This window comes from Hypanus sabinus, chromosome 7, assembly GCF_030144855.1.
Source record: "Hypanus sabinus isolate sHypSab1 chromosome 7, sHypSab1.hap1, whole genome shotgun sequence".
Lineage (NCBI taxonomy): Eukaryota > Metazoa > Chordata > Chondrichthyes > Myliobatiformes > Dasyatidae > Hypanus > Hypanus sabinus.
In genome coordinates this window covers 35,845,934-35,859,933 of record NC_082712.1, presented here as the reverse complement: position 1 = coordinate 35,859,933, position 14,000 = coordinate 35,845,934, and the positions used below count along the sequence as shown (strand labels likewise).

Here is a 14,000-nt window from a genome sequence, read left to right as displayed (position 1 = left end):
TCTTGACCTGGTTGAGTGATAGGCGGCTGCTGATTCATTATGCACTGGGACAAAGCCACCCTGCCTGCTGGACATCCATTGCTTGTTCATTTTGATATTTGGCAGAAGTTACTGTGGTACAAACAACAGAAAATGAAAGACTGCTTCATACTGTTACCGTTGAAAGGCAAATCTGCAGACGGTTGCAGTAAATACAACAAGAACCTCCACTTCCTGATATGATCAATACTAATAGGTCTAACAAGTCAACAATCCCCATAAATATATATAATCTCTTGAATTCCCATCTTCATATTTAAGCTCAAAGTTCAAAGTACATTTATTATCAAAGAATGTATAAATTATACAAACTTGAAATTTGTTTGTTTACATGCTGCTGCAAAGCAAGAAACCCAAAAATCCAGTTTTTAAAAAAAGAGACCAAACCCAGCCTTCTCTGTGCAGAGAAATAGAAAAAAAACAAATCATGGAAACAATGGAATCGAGCAACAGCAGCAGCATTTCAAACCAAATGGAGTCCTTAGATCCGATTCCCCGGAGCAACCCAGAGTAGACCCAAAGCCTTGGTTCCTCACATCACATTGGTGGCAAATTTCCACATACAGAAGCTCATTCAGGAGTTCTAAGCAGCTATCTGCTCATAGGCAAACTATCAAAAGTGAGCCAAATCTACTTTTATTTAAAACACATTCACTCACTCCAGAGCGAGGATTGCCAATGTCAATTGAACCTAAATTGATCACTGCCTTTAAGACTAGCTATAAGCAGGCAGGAAATACTTTCCCCTTCTTTCTTAATGGCAGAATGCTTTTCCTTCAAGCTGGCCACTGCCTGATTGAATGTGATGGATAGCTTGCTACTCCGATCATGTGACCTCTATATTGACATTGAGATGAAGGACTAGAGTTGAGAGGGTGAACATCTTTACATTCCTCGGCATACACATCACCGCGAATCTCCTGTGGTCTGTACGTACTGTCTGTGTGGTGAAAAAGACCCAACAGCACCTCTTCCATCTCAGATGATTGAAGAAGTTTGGTATAGCCCCCCAAATTCTATGAACTTTCTATAGGGGCATGATTGAGAGCATCTTGACTGGCTGCATCACTGTCTACTTTGGGAACTGTACTTTCCTCAATCGTAGGACTCTGCAGGGAGTGGTATGGACAGCCCAGCAGATCTGTAGATGTGAACTTCCCACTATTCAGGACATTCATAAAGACAGGTGGGTAAAAAGGGCCCGAAGGATCATTGGAGACCTAAGTTACCCCAACCACAAACTGTTCCAGCTGCTACCATCTGGGAAACGGTGCCACAGCATAAAAGCCAGGACCAACAGGCTCTGGGACAACTTCTTCCACCAGGCCATCAGACTGATTAATTCAGGCTGATGTTACTGTGTTTCTGTTATATTGACTATCCTGTTTGTACATAATATTTATTATAAATTACTATAATTGCACAGTTGAACAAAGATGTAACATAAAGATTTTTACTCCTCATGTATTTGAAGCACGTAAGTAATAAAGTCAATTCAATTCAACATGTGCATAGTGTTCTCTGATTGTGGGTGAGCTTGGAGAAGATACTCGTTGAGTATTAAATCCAGCACCCACTCACCTTGTCCACTGCACTGGTCTTAGTGTAAGTGAAACATCGCTTCACTGAAGAGACAGGCATCAGGGCATCAATAATCTCCTATATTGTGAAGGATCTTCTGAAGTCAGTGAAGGTAGATGATGCAGCATGGAAACAGGCATCTCTGGCCACAAAGTCCACATCGACCAGCAGAGAGGCTCAAGGTTTTGTTGGGAGGTGAACCCGGATGACCTGAATCTAGACATCTTTCTGTCAGCTGCTGTCAAAGATTCTAACTACCAAAGTGCATTTATTATCAACAAATGTATAAATTATACAACCTTGAGATTTGTTAGCTTAACAGGCGGTCGAAGAGCAAGGAACCCAAAAGAATCCAATTAAGAAACTATAAGACCAACCCCACGTGCCCAAAAAGAAAACACAAAACAGATCACGCAAACAAAAGAAGCAAGCAACAGTCGATGGATGGACCTGTGGAGTCTCGCGAAGGCATCAACTCTTTGAGAGGACTAGCTACTGAAGCAACATAGAAACATAGAAACATAGAAAACCTACAGCACAATGCAGGCCCTTCGGCCCACAAAGTTATGCTGAATATGTCCCTACCTTAGAAATTACTAGAGTCACCCATAGCCCTCTATTTTTCTAAGCTCCATGTACCTATCCAAAAGTCTCTTAAAAGACCCTATCGTATCCACCTCCACCACCGTTGCCGGCAGCCCATTCCACGCACTCACCACTTTTCAAGGTCTGCACTTGGTAGACTTGTGTCATGCTTCTGGTCCTGTGGTTTGCATGGTTTGTCTGATTATAGGACTTAGTCCTTTTCGGACAGGAAAGAGTGGGTCTTCAGCAAGTGATTGCTCTTCAGAGTGCAGAGGGATGAACTTAATGATGATATCTGTAGCAGTTGAATCCGGTTCATTCAATTGTGACTCAAAGCATTCCTTCCGTCTGGTTCTGGAATCTTCCCTGAAGGAGCATCAACCTATCATTAGCTTGGGGTGCTGTGGATCCTAAATGGTGGTCTGAGGAAAGCACCTCACATCACACTTACCTATTCAAAGCTTTAGCTGCCACCACTTACCTTTGATGAAAAGGACTCTCTTTGCGCTTCAACCTATATTAGACAAGGAGCCCAGGTACTTGCATTCTGAAAGGCACAGAGTTCCGACTTAACTGACGGGTCTACAACGATTTTGTTAATGGTTCCTTGTTCACAGCCGATGGAAAAAAAATCATTTAATCTGAACTTGTCCCCTATGCATTGCTACTAGATGAGAAACTCCTGCAGCTCACACACACTCACAAAGAAAGGAACCATTGTCTTGCTATTCCACAGACACGGAAACAAAGGCAAAGGCATTTGCTAATAGTTGCTGTATAAACGTTGAAAATTACCACCCAGTACTGTATCCAGCCTAAACTATTTTCCCTTAAATTCAGAAATATTAATCCTCAATTCATTAAGCTGTCCATTCTTTGGCCAAGGTCAAAGTGAATGACTTGCCAGCTGTAACAATGAGTGCTATTTTGCAGCTCTAGTGTATTCGAGGGTACAGAGTTGTGTTCTGCCAATTTTGAGACTCCAGACAAAGAACAGCATATGGCCATCAATGCTACTCTGTCAGCTGACTTACAGTAAATCACAATCCAATTGGTGGTATGGCAGGTTGTCAGTCTTAACCTCACTGAACACTCTTTCAGTTCAAAGCACCCGGTCAAGTTGCCCTAGTCACAAAGAATCTCACTCAGCAAGAACCAGAACATGGGACTTAATATTCAGTGCTTTCTGGTTGCAGATAAAATGCACAGCGTCATAAAATCAATGAAAAGAGAGCTCACAGAGTCAATAAATCAACCTGGCAGCAACACCAACATCAGCTGCAAACCCAGCAAATAGAAGAGAAAGGGAGGGTGTATTCCCTGTGCATTTCCTCAAAAGATGTATTATCAAGAACTGCGGAACTGATTTAGAATTAGGATCCCAGAAATTCAAATGCACACAATATAGAAATGAAAAACAAAATAATGACCATTATTTCATAGGGGTTGGAATTCCTGTCTTTAAACCACTTATCTTTGTGCAAGACAGTGGCACCTTGCTAAAAAGGAAGAGAATGAATCTGGACATTCTCTCAAACCCGTAGCTCAGGTAGCCCAAAGCTGGACATCCATGAGGTGTAGCAACCCATCAACAGCAGTAAAAGATATACCATACCACAACCTGTAACCTTATGATAGATATGGTAGAGCATATCCCCTGCTCTACCATTGCCACCAACCTCAGAAATCCTTCTGATTCACTGAGGGCAGAATGGGAAGCCAGAAGCAGCATCTGATGTACCCAAGATTGAGGTGCCATCCGGTAGAATAGCAGGTATTATACAACATTTACTAAAAGGAGGTGGTGGCTCCAAAGACATCCCCATCCTCGATGGTGTCAAAGCTCAGAATTCCTGTGCAAAAGCTGCTGAGAGATTTACACAGCCAGGTTCAGCTAAAAGTGCCGGGTGGATGATCCATCTTGGACTCTTCCTATCATCACCACCATTTCAGGGGCCACTCTCCAGCCAAATCAAGTGACATCAAAAGATGGTTGAAAACACCAGATACAGCAAGGGCTAAGGGGGCATGCTGACTGTGGTATATTGAGGAAGTGCTCCTGAACTCTCAAGCTTCTAGCCAATTCAACCAGCCAATTATTATCCTGGAATTACCAAAAAAATGTGCAAAAGTGTAGTTACTTCAATACTCAACCTTATTGATTGGCAACCTCTTCACTCCTTGATATGCAGTAGCTGTAGTGTGCATAACATTTACAAAATGCACCGTATTTATTCACCAAGCTTCTCTGACAGTACTTCCCAAATCAGACATGGGCTTTATGAGTGAAGCCAGAGAGTATTAGTAGATGGTTGCCTCTCTGACTGGAGGCCTGTGACCAGTGGAGTGCTGCAGGGTTCGGTGCTGGGCCTATTGTTGTTTGCAATCTATATCAATGATCTGGTTGATGGTAGTTAACTGGATCAGCAAGTTTGCCAATGACACCAAGATTTGTGGGGGGTGGAAGGCTATCATGGCTTACAGCAGGATCTGGTCCAGCTGGAAAAATGGGCTGTAAAATGGCAGATAGACAAGTGTGAGGTGTTGCAGTTCAGTGGGACCAACCAGGGTAGGTCTGACACAGTGAACGTTAGGGCACAGAGGAGTGCAGTAGAACAAAGTGATCTGGGAATAGAGGTCCATAATTCATTGAAAGCTATGTCACAGGTAGATAGGGTCGTAACGAAAGCTTTTGGCACATTGGCCTTCATAATTCAAAATACTGAGTACAGAAGATGGGATGTTATGTTGAAGTTGTACAAGACATTGGTGAGGCCTAATTTGGTGTATTGTGTCCAGTTTGGGTCACCTACCTACAGGGAAGATATAAATAAGGTTGAAAGAGTACAAAGAAAATTTACAAGAATTTGGCTGGGTCTGGAGGACCTGAGTTATAAGGAAAGATTGAATAGGTTAGAACTTTATTCCTTGGAATGTAGAAGACTGAGGGGAGATTTGATAGAGGTATACAATATTATGAGGGGTATAGATAGGGTAAATGCAAGCAGGCTTTTTCCCACTGAGGTTGGGTGGGACTACACCAGAGATCATGGATTAAGGATTAACGGTGAAAAGTTTAAGGGGAACTTGAAAGGGGAAACTGTTTCACTCAGAGGGTCGTGAAAGTGTGGAATAAACTTCCAACATAAGTTTAGATGGATACATGGATGGAAAGGGTATGGAGGGCTATGGTCCCAGTGCAGGTTGATGAGAGTAGACAATTTAAATGGTTTGGCATGGACTGGATGGGCTGTTTCTGTGCTGTACTTTTCTGTGACTCGATCAGCTACCTCTACCACCAATGCTAAGGGTTTCAGATACACGGGAACACCATGATGAGAGGATTCCCCTGCAAGTCACAAACTGTCCCAAATCAGAAATACATCACTGGGTTCAATCCTTGGAACCCAAAACTAACAGCACCATGGGAGTACTTCACCAGAAGTTGAAGATGGCAGCTCACCAGTACTGGGAGGAGCTCAGAATGCTGGCATAAAGGCAGTAGCCACATTTCGAAAAATAATATTTTTAGAAACTATTATTTTATGGTGGAGAGCCTTTCATTTGTTTTTTGACACCAAACCTCAGAAACAATGTATGGGCTTGTGCTCATTCAGAAGTATAATATGAGCGCTTAAAGTGTTAAGTTATGAAGGTATTGTACAAAAATGCTGGCTTTCTCTTCAGTTTGCAAGGTCAAGGGGTGGTCTTAAGACATTTTAAATAGTGAAGTTTTTATTAAAGTTCTTTGTAGTTCTCTATTTTCCATGGCAAAGGGATCCTGAACATGACAGCATAGCATTAAGCACAGACTATTCATAACCAAATCTCTGTTTTCACATGAAGGCAATTAAAATCTGGCACACACATATTCCTAAAATACCACTGTTACTGAGTTAACTACAGCTTTCAAAGGCCACATCAATGGTGATGTGTAACAAAGGCAAGAAACTGCTATTGAGAGACACAGTAGACAAGATCTCACGAAAGGGCAGAATAGGGCAAGGGGGCTGGAAAGCCCATTTCTGCACACACAGTGGAGAGGTTAATTCAATCACATTCAACGTCAAGGTGCAACTTCTGACCAACATTACACAGGTCAGCGAGAGCCAAGTCATTCCAAAACGAAAGCCATTCCAATGTTCAGAGAGCAGTGCTCCCTCGGCTGTACGACTCCGCCAGGCAGCAGCCTGCCTTTGAATGATAGTCCTCTCTCACTGCAGCAAATCAAAGTTTGTTAACTGTTCACTCCAGCAGCCATATTCTCGCAACATGTCTTATGCCCCGTAACTGCACATACATTTCACGGAGTGCTGACTTGCAGGAAAATAAAATTCTAAACATGACTGCGTTGCTTGCCAGTGTGGTTTTATCAGCATGAAAAAGCTATTTATTTTCCATCCGCATGTAATCCATTTATGGGATACATATGGCTCGCACTTACATAATTGACAGCAGAACTAGAGCTTGGCCATTCGGAATGCCAAGTGATACGTGTTCAAGATTAGACAATACAGCTTCACGACAGCACCGAGTCAGAGCTCAAGGGCAAAGGTGCAACTTACCGAGATTCGGTCAGCTGGAGACGGTGCATGAGCCATTGCGCTCAAATCTGAAGCAGGACGAGTTTATGATGCTGTCTGGTTTCATTACACATCATCAGATAACTCAACTCAGAGATGGTTCACCAAAGCAGCATGAATATTTAAGGGGAAACCCACGAACCCAGATGCCACATGCATTACATGCATTAAAGCACCACTCCAGTTTACACTGTTCATTGATGTAAATTTGAAACAACTTCAAATACCAACAAGGACAGAAGCTCTTTAATCAATTATATACTGTGCAGTGGAAAAAAAAACTGCCTAGGAGTAGCAATAGACCATTATTCACTATGGTTCGTTGGTTGGTGGGGGAGGGGTGCAGATAAATCAGAAATGGCAATTTTGAATTCACACTGCAAGTTCAGTATATTGATTTACAGTTTAGCAGTTTCTCTGGCAATAAGGAACAGATCAAGGAGTAGATCCAAAACATCTGCACTTTTCCCAGCATAGCGAGAGAGAGTGAAACCGGCTTAAAGATGGGCAATCTTCCCCCATGTTCCTGTGCTCCCTTCAACCCCATGTAGTAACAAGTTGTCTGTAGGTGCCAAAGACATGAACATGTCTTTATTTCTGTAGCTCAAGTTAGGAGAACAGCTTGTGAAAATCAGGACAGGACAGGAGGGAACAGACAAGCCAAGCAAGTACCAAAAAAAGGGATGGATAAATAAATAAATAACTAATGTTGAGGGCATTAGCTGTAGAGTCCTTGAAAATAGTTCTATAGGTTGTGGAATCAGTTCAGTGTTAAAGTCAGTCCAGTTACCCACACTAGTTCAGGAGCCTGATGGTTGAAGAGTAATAACTGTTCCTGAACCTGGAGGTCTGGGATCCAAAGCTCCTGTACCTCCTTCCCAAAGGCAGCAGCGAGATGAGAGCATGGGTGGATGATGGGGATCCTTGGTGACGGATGCTCCTTGTAAATGTGCTCAAGGGTGCCAAGTCCTGAACTGGGGAAGGGCCACTCATAGGGCCTGGAATCCCACAAATGCCACACAAGCATTATATGTTAGCAACATGAAGTACCTCGGACTGGAATGTCAACTGTGTACGTTATGCTTTGTAACTCCAAAACTGATGGAAAGAAAAACACAAGAGCAGCAAGAGGTCCCGGCAGCACTTCCACGGTGATTGTAGGAGCTGATGCAGGAAGTGGTTCTGACAGTGCTGACCACCTTTCTTTTCTTACAATTTACTCTGCCCTCCTCAACTGATCGATGCATCATCTCCAGATGACATCATATACAATCTCCACGGTGTAGGAGAGTGGTCCAGTTCTGTCCTTAACCTTTCCAAGTGCCTACTTCTGATCACCTCTGTAGTTCCTCACCAGGACTGCTTGTCCAGAAGTAAAACATCAAACCTCCTTGTTTGAGGAGCCCTCACTTTGCTCTGCCATTTGACTGGCATAGTCCTTCTGAGATTGTGTTTGAGGAGATCCAAGCATGAACACAAAGGATGACCCAGGAACAACACAGCTGATGAGTTACTGGTTGTGGGATGTACTGCATTGTGAGATGCAAAGAGGAAATTGGGGAGGGAGATTCTGATTCAGTGTCACTGTAGTGTGCTCTTTAGACTCTGGACAAGCCTCTTTGTCAAGTCATTTGTAGCTGGCCGGTACAGTGCAGATGTAATATGTCTTATTCCACTCACTTTCAGGAATGACTGAAACTGTTCCGTAACAAAAACTGTGGTCCATTGGCACTGGCTAAGAGTTCTGGAACACCAGTCCTTGAGACGAGGCTTCTCAACACATCAGCAGCGTGTAGAGGCTGTAGTGGAGGCCATTGGGAACACTTCTGGCCACTTTGTAGCTGCATCACTACTACCAAGGAATTTGTGACCATGAGTGGTCCGGTAAAATCCACATGAATCCTCTGCCAGGGCAATGCAGGGTATTTTCAGTGATGGAGAGGCATTGCTCTTGACTTCTTCTGGATGTGTTGGCATTCCAAACGGCACAAGGCAAGCTGCTTAGTCTGCTGACCAAGCCTAGATGACCGGCGTGTAGCTCCTCCAACACTTCAGCTCTCTACTTGGGTAGTACAACTCTCAATCCTTTCATAAGGCAGCCCCCCCTTCCCCCCCAACCCACCCCAAAGAGCAAGTTCACCTCGGTGCTGGTAAGAATGGGGCTGCACTTTCCAACCATCTTTGGTGACCATGTAGACCCGAGACAGTGTGGAGTCTTTCCCGGTTTCCCTTTGGATCATCCAAAGGTGTGTGTCTAGAATGGGCTGCCGGCGGCAGTGGTGGAGGCAGAAATGATAGGGTCTTTTAAGAGATTCCTAGATAGATAAATGGAGCTTAGAAAAATAGAGGGCTATGGGTAAGCATAGGTAGTTCTAAGGTAAGGACATGTCCGGCACAGCTTTGTGGGCTGAAGGGCCTGTATTGTGCTGTAGGTTTTCTATATTTCTCTGTTTCTATGTTTCTATCCCTGCCCATAATGAAGAGACTGCATTTGGAACAATGGGCACAATAGATGATCCCAGCAGATCCACAGGTGAAGTGTTGCCTCACTGGGAAGGACTGTTTGGAGCCCTGAATGGAGGTGTACGGGCAGGCATACAACTTGGGCTGTTTGCAGGGATAAATGACTGCATGATTAGTCATCCTTTTGAATTCAATCCTGCTAATTGTGTCATCCAGGAAACAGAGCACATCTCTGCATTTATGCTTCTGCTGTTGGTGGAAGACCCTTCTGTGGATTGAAAATGGACACTAGTAGTTGATGATCAGTAATGAGGGTAAACTCACTCACATACAAGTGCTGGTTGAAACGTTTTATACCCCAAACCAGACTCAATGTCTCACTATCAATCTGTGTGTGAGTTTTCTCTGCAGCAATAAGGGAACATGATGAAAAGCTATGGAGCATTTACTTCCGTCACCCATAACATGTGAGTAGTGTCTGATGGCACTACTTCCTTTACAGTTTGGAAAGCCACCTCACATTGCTTTGTCCATTGCCATTTCTTTCCGATGTACAGTAACAGGTCCAAGGGCTGGAAGAGTAGCCAGGTTTGGCACAGACGTGTTATAGTAATTGACAAATCATAAAAAGGACAACAACTAAGACACATCCTTTAGCCTTGGGACATCCTCCACTGCTTGAATTCTCTCAGCTCACTTGTGTAATCCTTGTGCTTCGATGGTGTGACCACAATAAGTGAAGCTTGATTTAAAGAATTCACACTTGTTATGTCATGCTTGGAGCCCATAATCTTCTAATAGTTTTAAAGCTGTCTTGAGATTTTGGAGATGTCCCTTGTCACCCACACCACTATCAATGATGTCATCCATGTAGCACTGAGAGCCAGGACAGCCTTGAGGCACTTGGTTTTTAGCTTTCTGCTGGAGTGCAGGTGCAGAAGTTACTCCAAATATAAGTCTATTATAGTGATAAACCCCTTTGTGTCTGTTTATGGTGAGAAACACTTTGGACTCTTCTTCCACCTCCATCTGTAGGTAGTGAGCTTTGCTGAAGTGTTTCACTCCAGAAAGTTTTGTAAAGATAACTTGGGAGTTGCAGTTTCCAACTTGGTTTCAATAGTCACTTCAAAACCCCAGAAAACCAGAGTGGAAGCAATTCCAAAGAAAAATTTCCATGAGAAAGACCAAGAACCTCCTGATGACCTTCAGCTCACTACTGATAAGTCACTGTGGGCAGATGAGGCTTGTCAGCCATGGTTGGCAGCTCAGCTAGGAGAAGGAAAACCCTGATCTCAAAGCTCTGGGGAAGGTTTCAGGAGTAAATCACAGGGAAAAGTCAGAAGCTGGAGTCCCTAAGGCAGATCAACGCTTACTGGCAACTCCTGCGATGTCTCTGTCGTTCCTCGTGATTCATCAGCTGCACGGAGACAACAGCTTCTCTCCACATTGTACTGCTCTGCCTTGCGTATCATATAGGCAGCCAATCCACGGTCGACCACGAGCAATGGAAAGTCTCAAAAACACATATATAAAGATTTGTGAATGAAACACATGAACATTTAAGCTGGCTCTACCCACACAAAAAGATAGAGATCTCATGATAATATCTTCATAACAGGATTCAATACCTCTGTGACTTAATTAGGAATTGAGACATCATGGAAAGCAATGGGATTATGTCATTACTAAAAAGTTTCTAAATTATGTTAATTGTAGCACCTGGAACCTTCCCAACTTGTACTCTATGAGCATGTGATATAAAGTAATACTCCCACAGTTAATCTTCCATTGGTTTAAAAACAAAGTACGAAGAGTGAAGCCGTAAATTGTTTCAATTGCCAAGTGTTTTTCTACAAGAGTATGACAAAGGAAAATTCTCTTCTCATGAGCACAGTAGATTGTCAGTGAGAGCCACTGTAAAAAAAAATCATTCTTGGCATTCGGAAGCTAGTGGAAACATATTTGAATGGTCAGCACTTGAAAAGTACAGGATATGCTATTAAACATGGCAAGAGGAAATGGGTTCTAAAAGTTTCCATAATATCCTGCAGCACCTACAGCATTTATTTCCTGATCACTGAACCTATTCTGTAGATAACAATTAGGTTTTCTTTATCAAAGCAATCTAATTGGAAAAGATGACCAGCTGACAGAAAGGAAGATTAGCTTCTCAAATCCTGTAGTAGGAGCAAGTTTTATTTCCAGTGACACGAGTCTAGGATGTTTCCCAGAGACAACTGCTCTCCACTATTCCGTATGGCACTTGGCCGAAGGTTCTGCCTCCCATCAGCTCTTCCACAGCCATTAACTAGGCCGAGTGATCTCATCGTCATATGGCTCACTGTGGAAGTTACGAAGGCAACATAGAATGGTAGTTGGTGCAAATGAGTGTGTTATCATAGAGGAACCACCTCCAACAAGAGGTGACGGAGGAGCCTAGAGGATATCAGCTGTCTGTCAGTACAAGAAGCAGGTTGCGTCAGTGCCCAGGAATTGACACCCTAGTTAGGAAGCAGCTCACTGCCTGGTGGCCACATGCCTCACCACTCAGCCGACACCAGCTGCTTCACAATGTCCAGTTTGAGTTTTCAGACAAGATGAGTGGAGGAGGTGAAGAGGTGGGAACAACAATGTGAAAGAAAAAATATTGCAGCTGTGAGATGGGATGAGATTTTAGTGGAACGAGATGTTATGGGGTGAATTAATAATGTGAAGTTATCCTCTTCGAGAGAAAACAGAGAAGCAGATTATTTTTGCTGTGAGAGATAGACAGTGTTGCATTCAGTAGGACCAGGGTGTCCTTGTACACAACTCACCAAAAGCTAACGTGCAGGTGTAGCAAGCATTGAAGACAGACAGTAAGTTTGCCTTTATTATAAGGACATTTGCATAAATGAGTGGAGATATCTTGCTCCTGTTATTAATGGCTCCAATGGTGGCATCACGTCTAGAATACCGTGTAGAGATTTGGTGTCCCCACCTTAGGATGAATAAACTTGCAAAAGAGGGAATTCAGTAATGGTTCAACAGGTTGATTGCTGGCAGGAGTGTGTGCTCCTGGAAGACAGACTAAGTAGACTGGGCGTCCACCATCCGGAGTTTAGGTGAATGAGAGATGATCTCATTGAAGCACAACTATTTTAAAAGTGTAACAGGTTAGATGCAGGGATAATGCTTTCCTGACTGATTTGTTTTACGTTGCAGTATTAAAGGGTCAACTGTTCAAATCTGAGATGAGGAGAACTTTCAGAGTTACTTAAAGTTTGAAGTTTGGTCACTGAGTAGATTCAAAAGGAGATCACTAAGATTTTCCAAATGAAGGAAATCAAAGAAAATCGAATCAGTAGAGGGAAATGTCATCAAGGAAGATCAGCCACTCTCCTCTCTTACCAGATTTCTTTTTCTTCAGCCCTTTACCCTTTCGATCTATCGCCTTCTAGCTTCTCACTTCATCCCCTCCCCCACCCACCTACCTTCTCCCTCTCCTGGTCCCACCTACCATCTTCCAGTCTTCTGCTGCCCCCTTACTTTTCACTCCTGATGAAGGGTCTCAGCCCAAAATATTGACCATTTATTCCTCTCCACAGATGCTGCCCAACCTGCTGGATTCCTCCAGCACTTTGCGCATGTTGCTCTGCAAAAGATCAGCCAGGACTTTACAGAATGGTGATTCAGTCACAAGGCCTATTCTGCATCTGTTTTTTATGCTTGCACACCAGCTTTGTCCTCATGACCAGGGTTGAGCAAACTTCTTTCTTAGAGGCAAGAAAAATAGTTGATATTTCATGTCAATGAGCAATCATCATGCTTTTGGACTTTCAAACCTGGACCTCTGCCAAGACAGGCTAGTGAAGACAGATCAGATCAGCATAATTCTTTAAATTGTCCTCTGAGACTTCCTCCACAAAGCCACATTGCCGAGTCAAATCTTATAGAAATGAGCAGAATTCTGTTTACCTTGGGACTCATATTTGTCAAACTAAAGTGTCAACTGCCAGTAAATTTCATAGAATTAACCAATACCTCAGCCAAAATGCTTTATGCTGATGTTTAGATTCCTCCAAAGCCTCATCCCTAGTTACTTCATTTTACCCTTCTATCGTGTTCCTCTTAAGTACACTCCAGTAACCAGCTTCATTACTCCACCTGGCGGCAAGTTACTAACTAACATCCTCACCAGGTAAATCAGTTTACCCTCTGGATTCTATTGCATGGTTTCACAAGTAAAATGGTGGAGAGCATTTATTGAAGAGCAAATACTGAAACAAAGCACATCAAAAATCCTTTACCTTTGCATCAGACCAGCCTTTTAAAGTGAACCCCAACCTAATGTTAGTGGTTGTGAATTCTGTACGTTTCCACCAATTACATTACCCAACACTATAATCACTTACCTGAATGGAAACTTATTTGCAGTTTATGAGTTTATTACTCTGCTGCGCAAATATTGAAATTATACCTCTAACTCTTGGTGCCTCGATTACACAATATATCCTTGTAGGCACAACTCTCAGTCCTGGTAAGTCTATTCCCCCCACCCCCCAACTTCATCAATGTCTCTGCATAAAATGGAGACTCTGCTTAATAGTACTTGTCCCAGCAGAGGTCCCCTTTGAACACCCCACTTCCCATCTTCTCCAGTGTATGCAATGACTTTTGACCCAAAGCGGAAAATGCTAGAAACATTCAGTAGGTCTGTCAGCATCTGTGGAAGGAGAAACAGTTAATGTTTCAAATCTGGATCATCAG

At 43.1% G+C, this 14,000-nt stretch overlaps 1 protein-coding gene across 16 annotated transcripts in view; it reads right to left on the bottom strand.

Moving 5' to 3' along the window:
* lhfpl2b (LHFPL tetraspan subfamily member 2b) overlaps positions 1 to 14,000 on the bottom strand; it is a 197,455-nt gene that overhangs the window by 54,763 nt on the left and 128,692 nt on the right. The window lies entirely within an intron of this gene.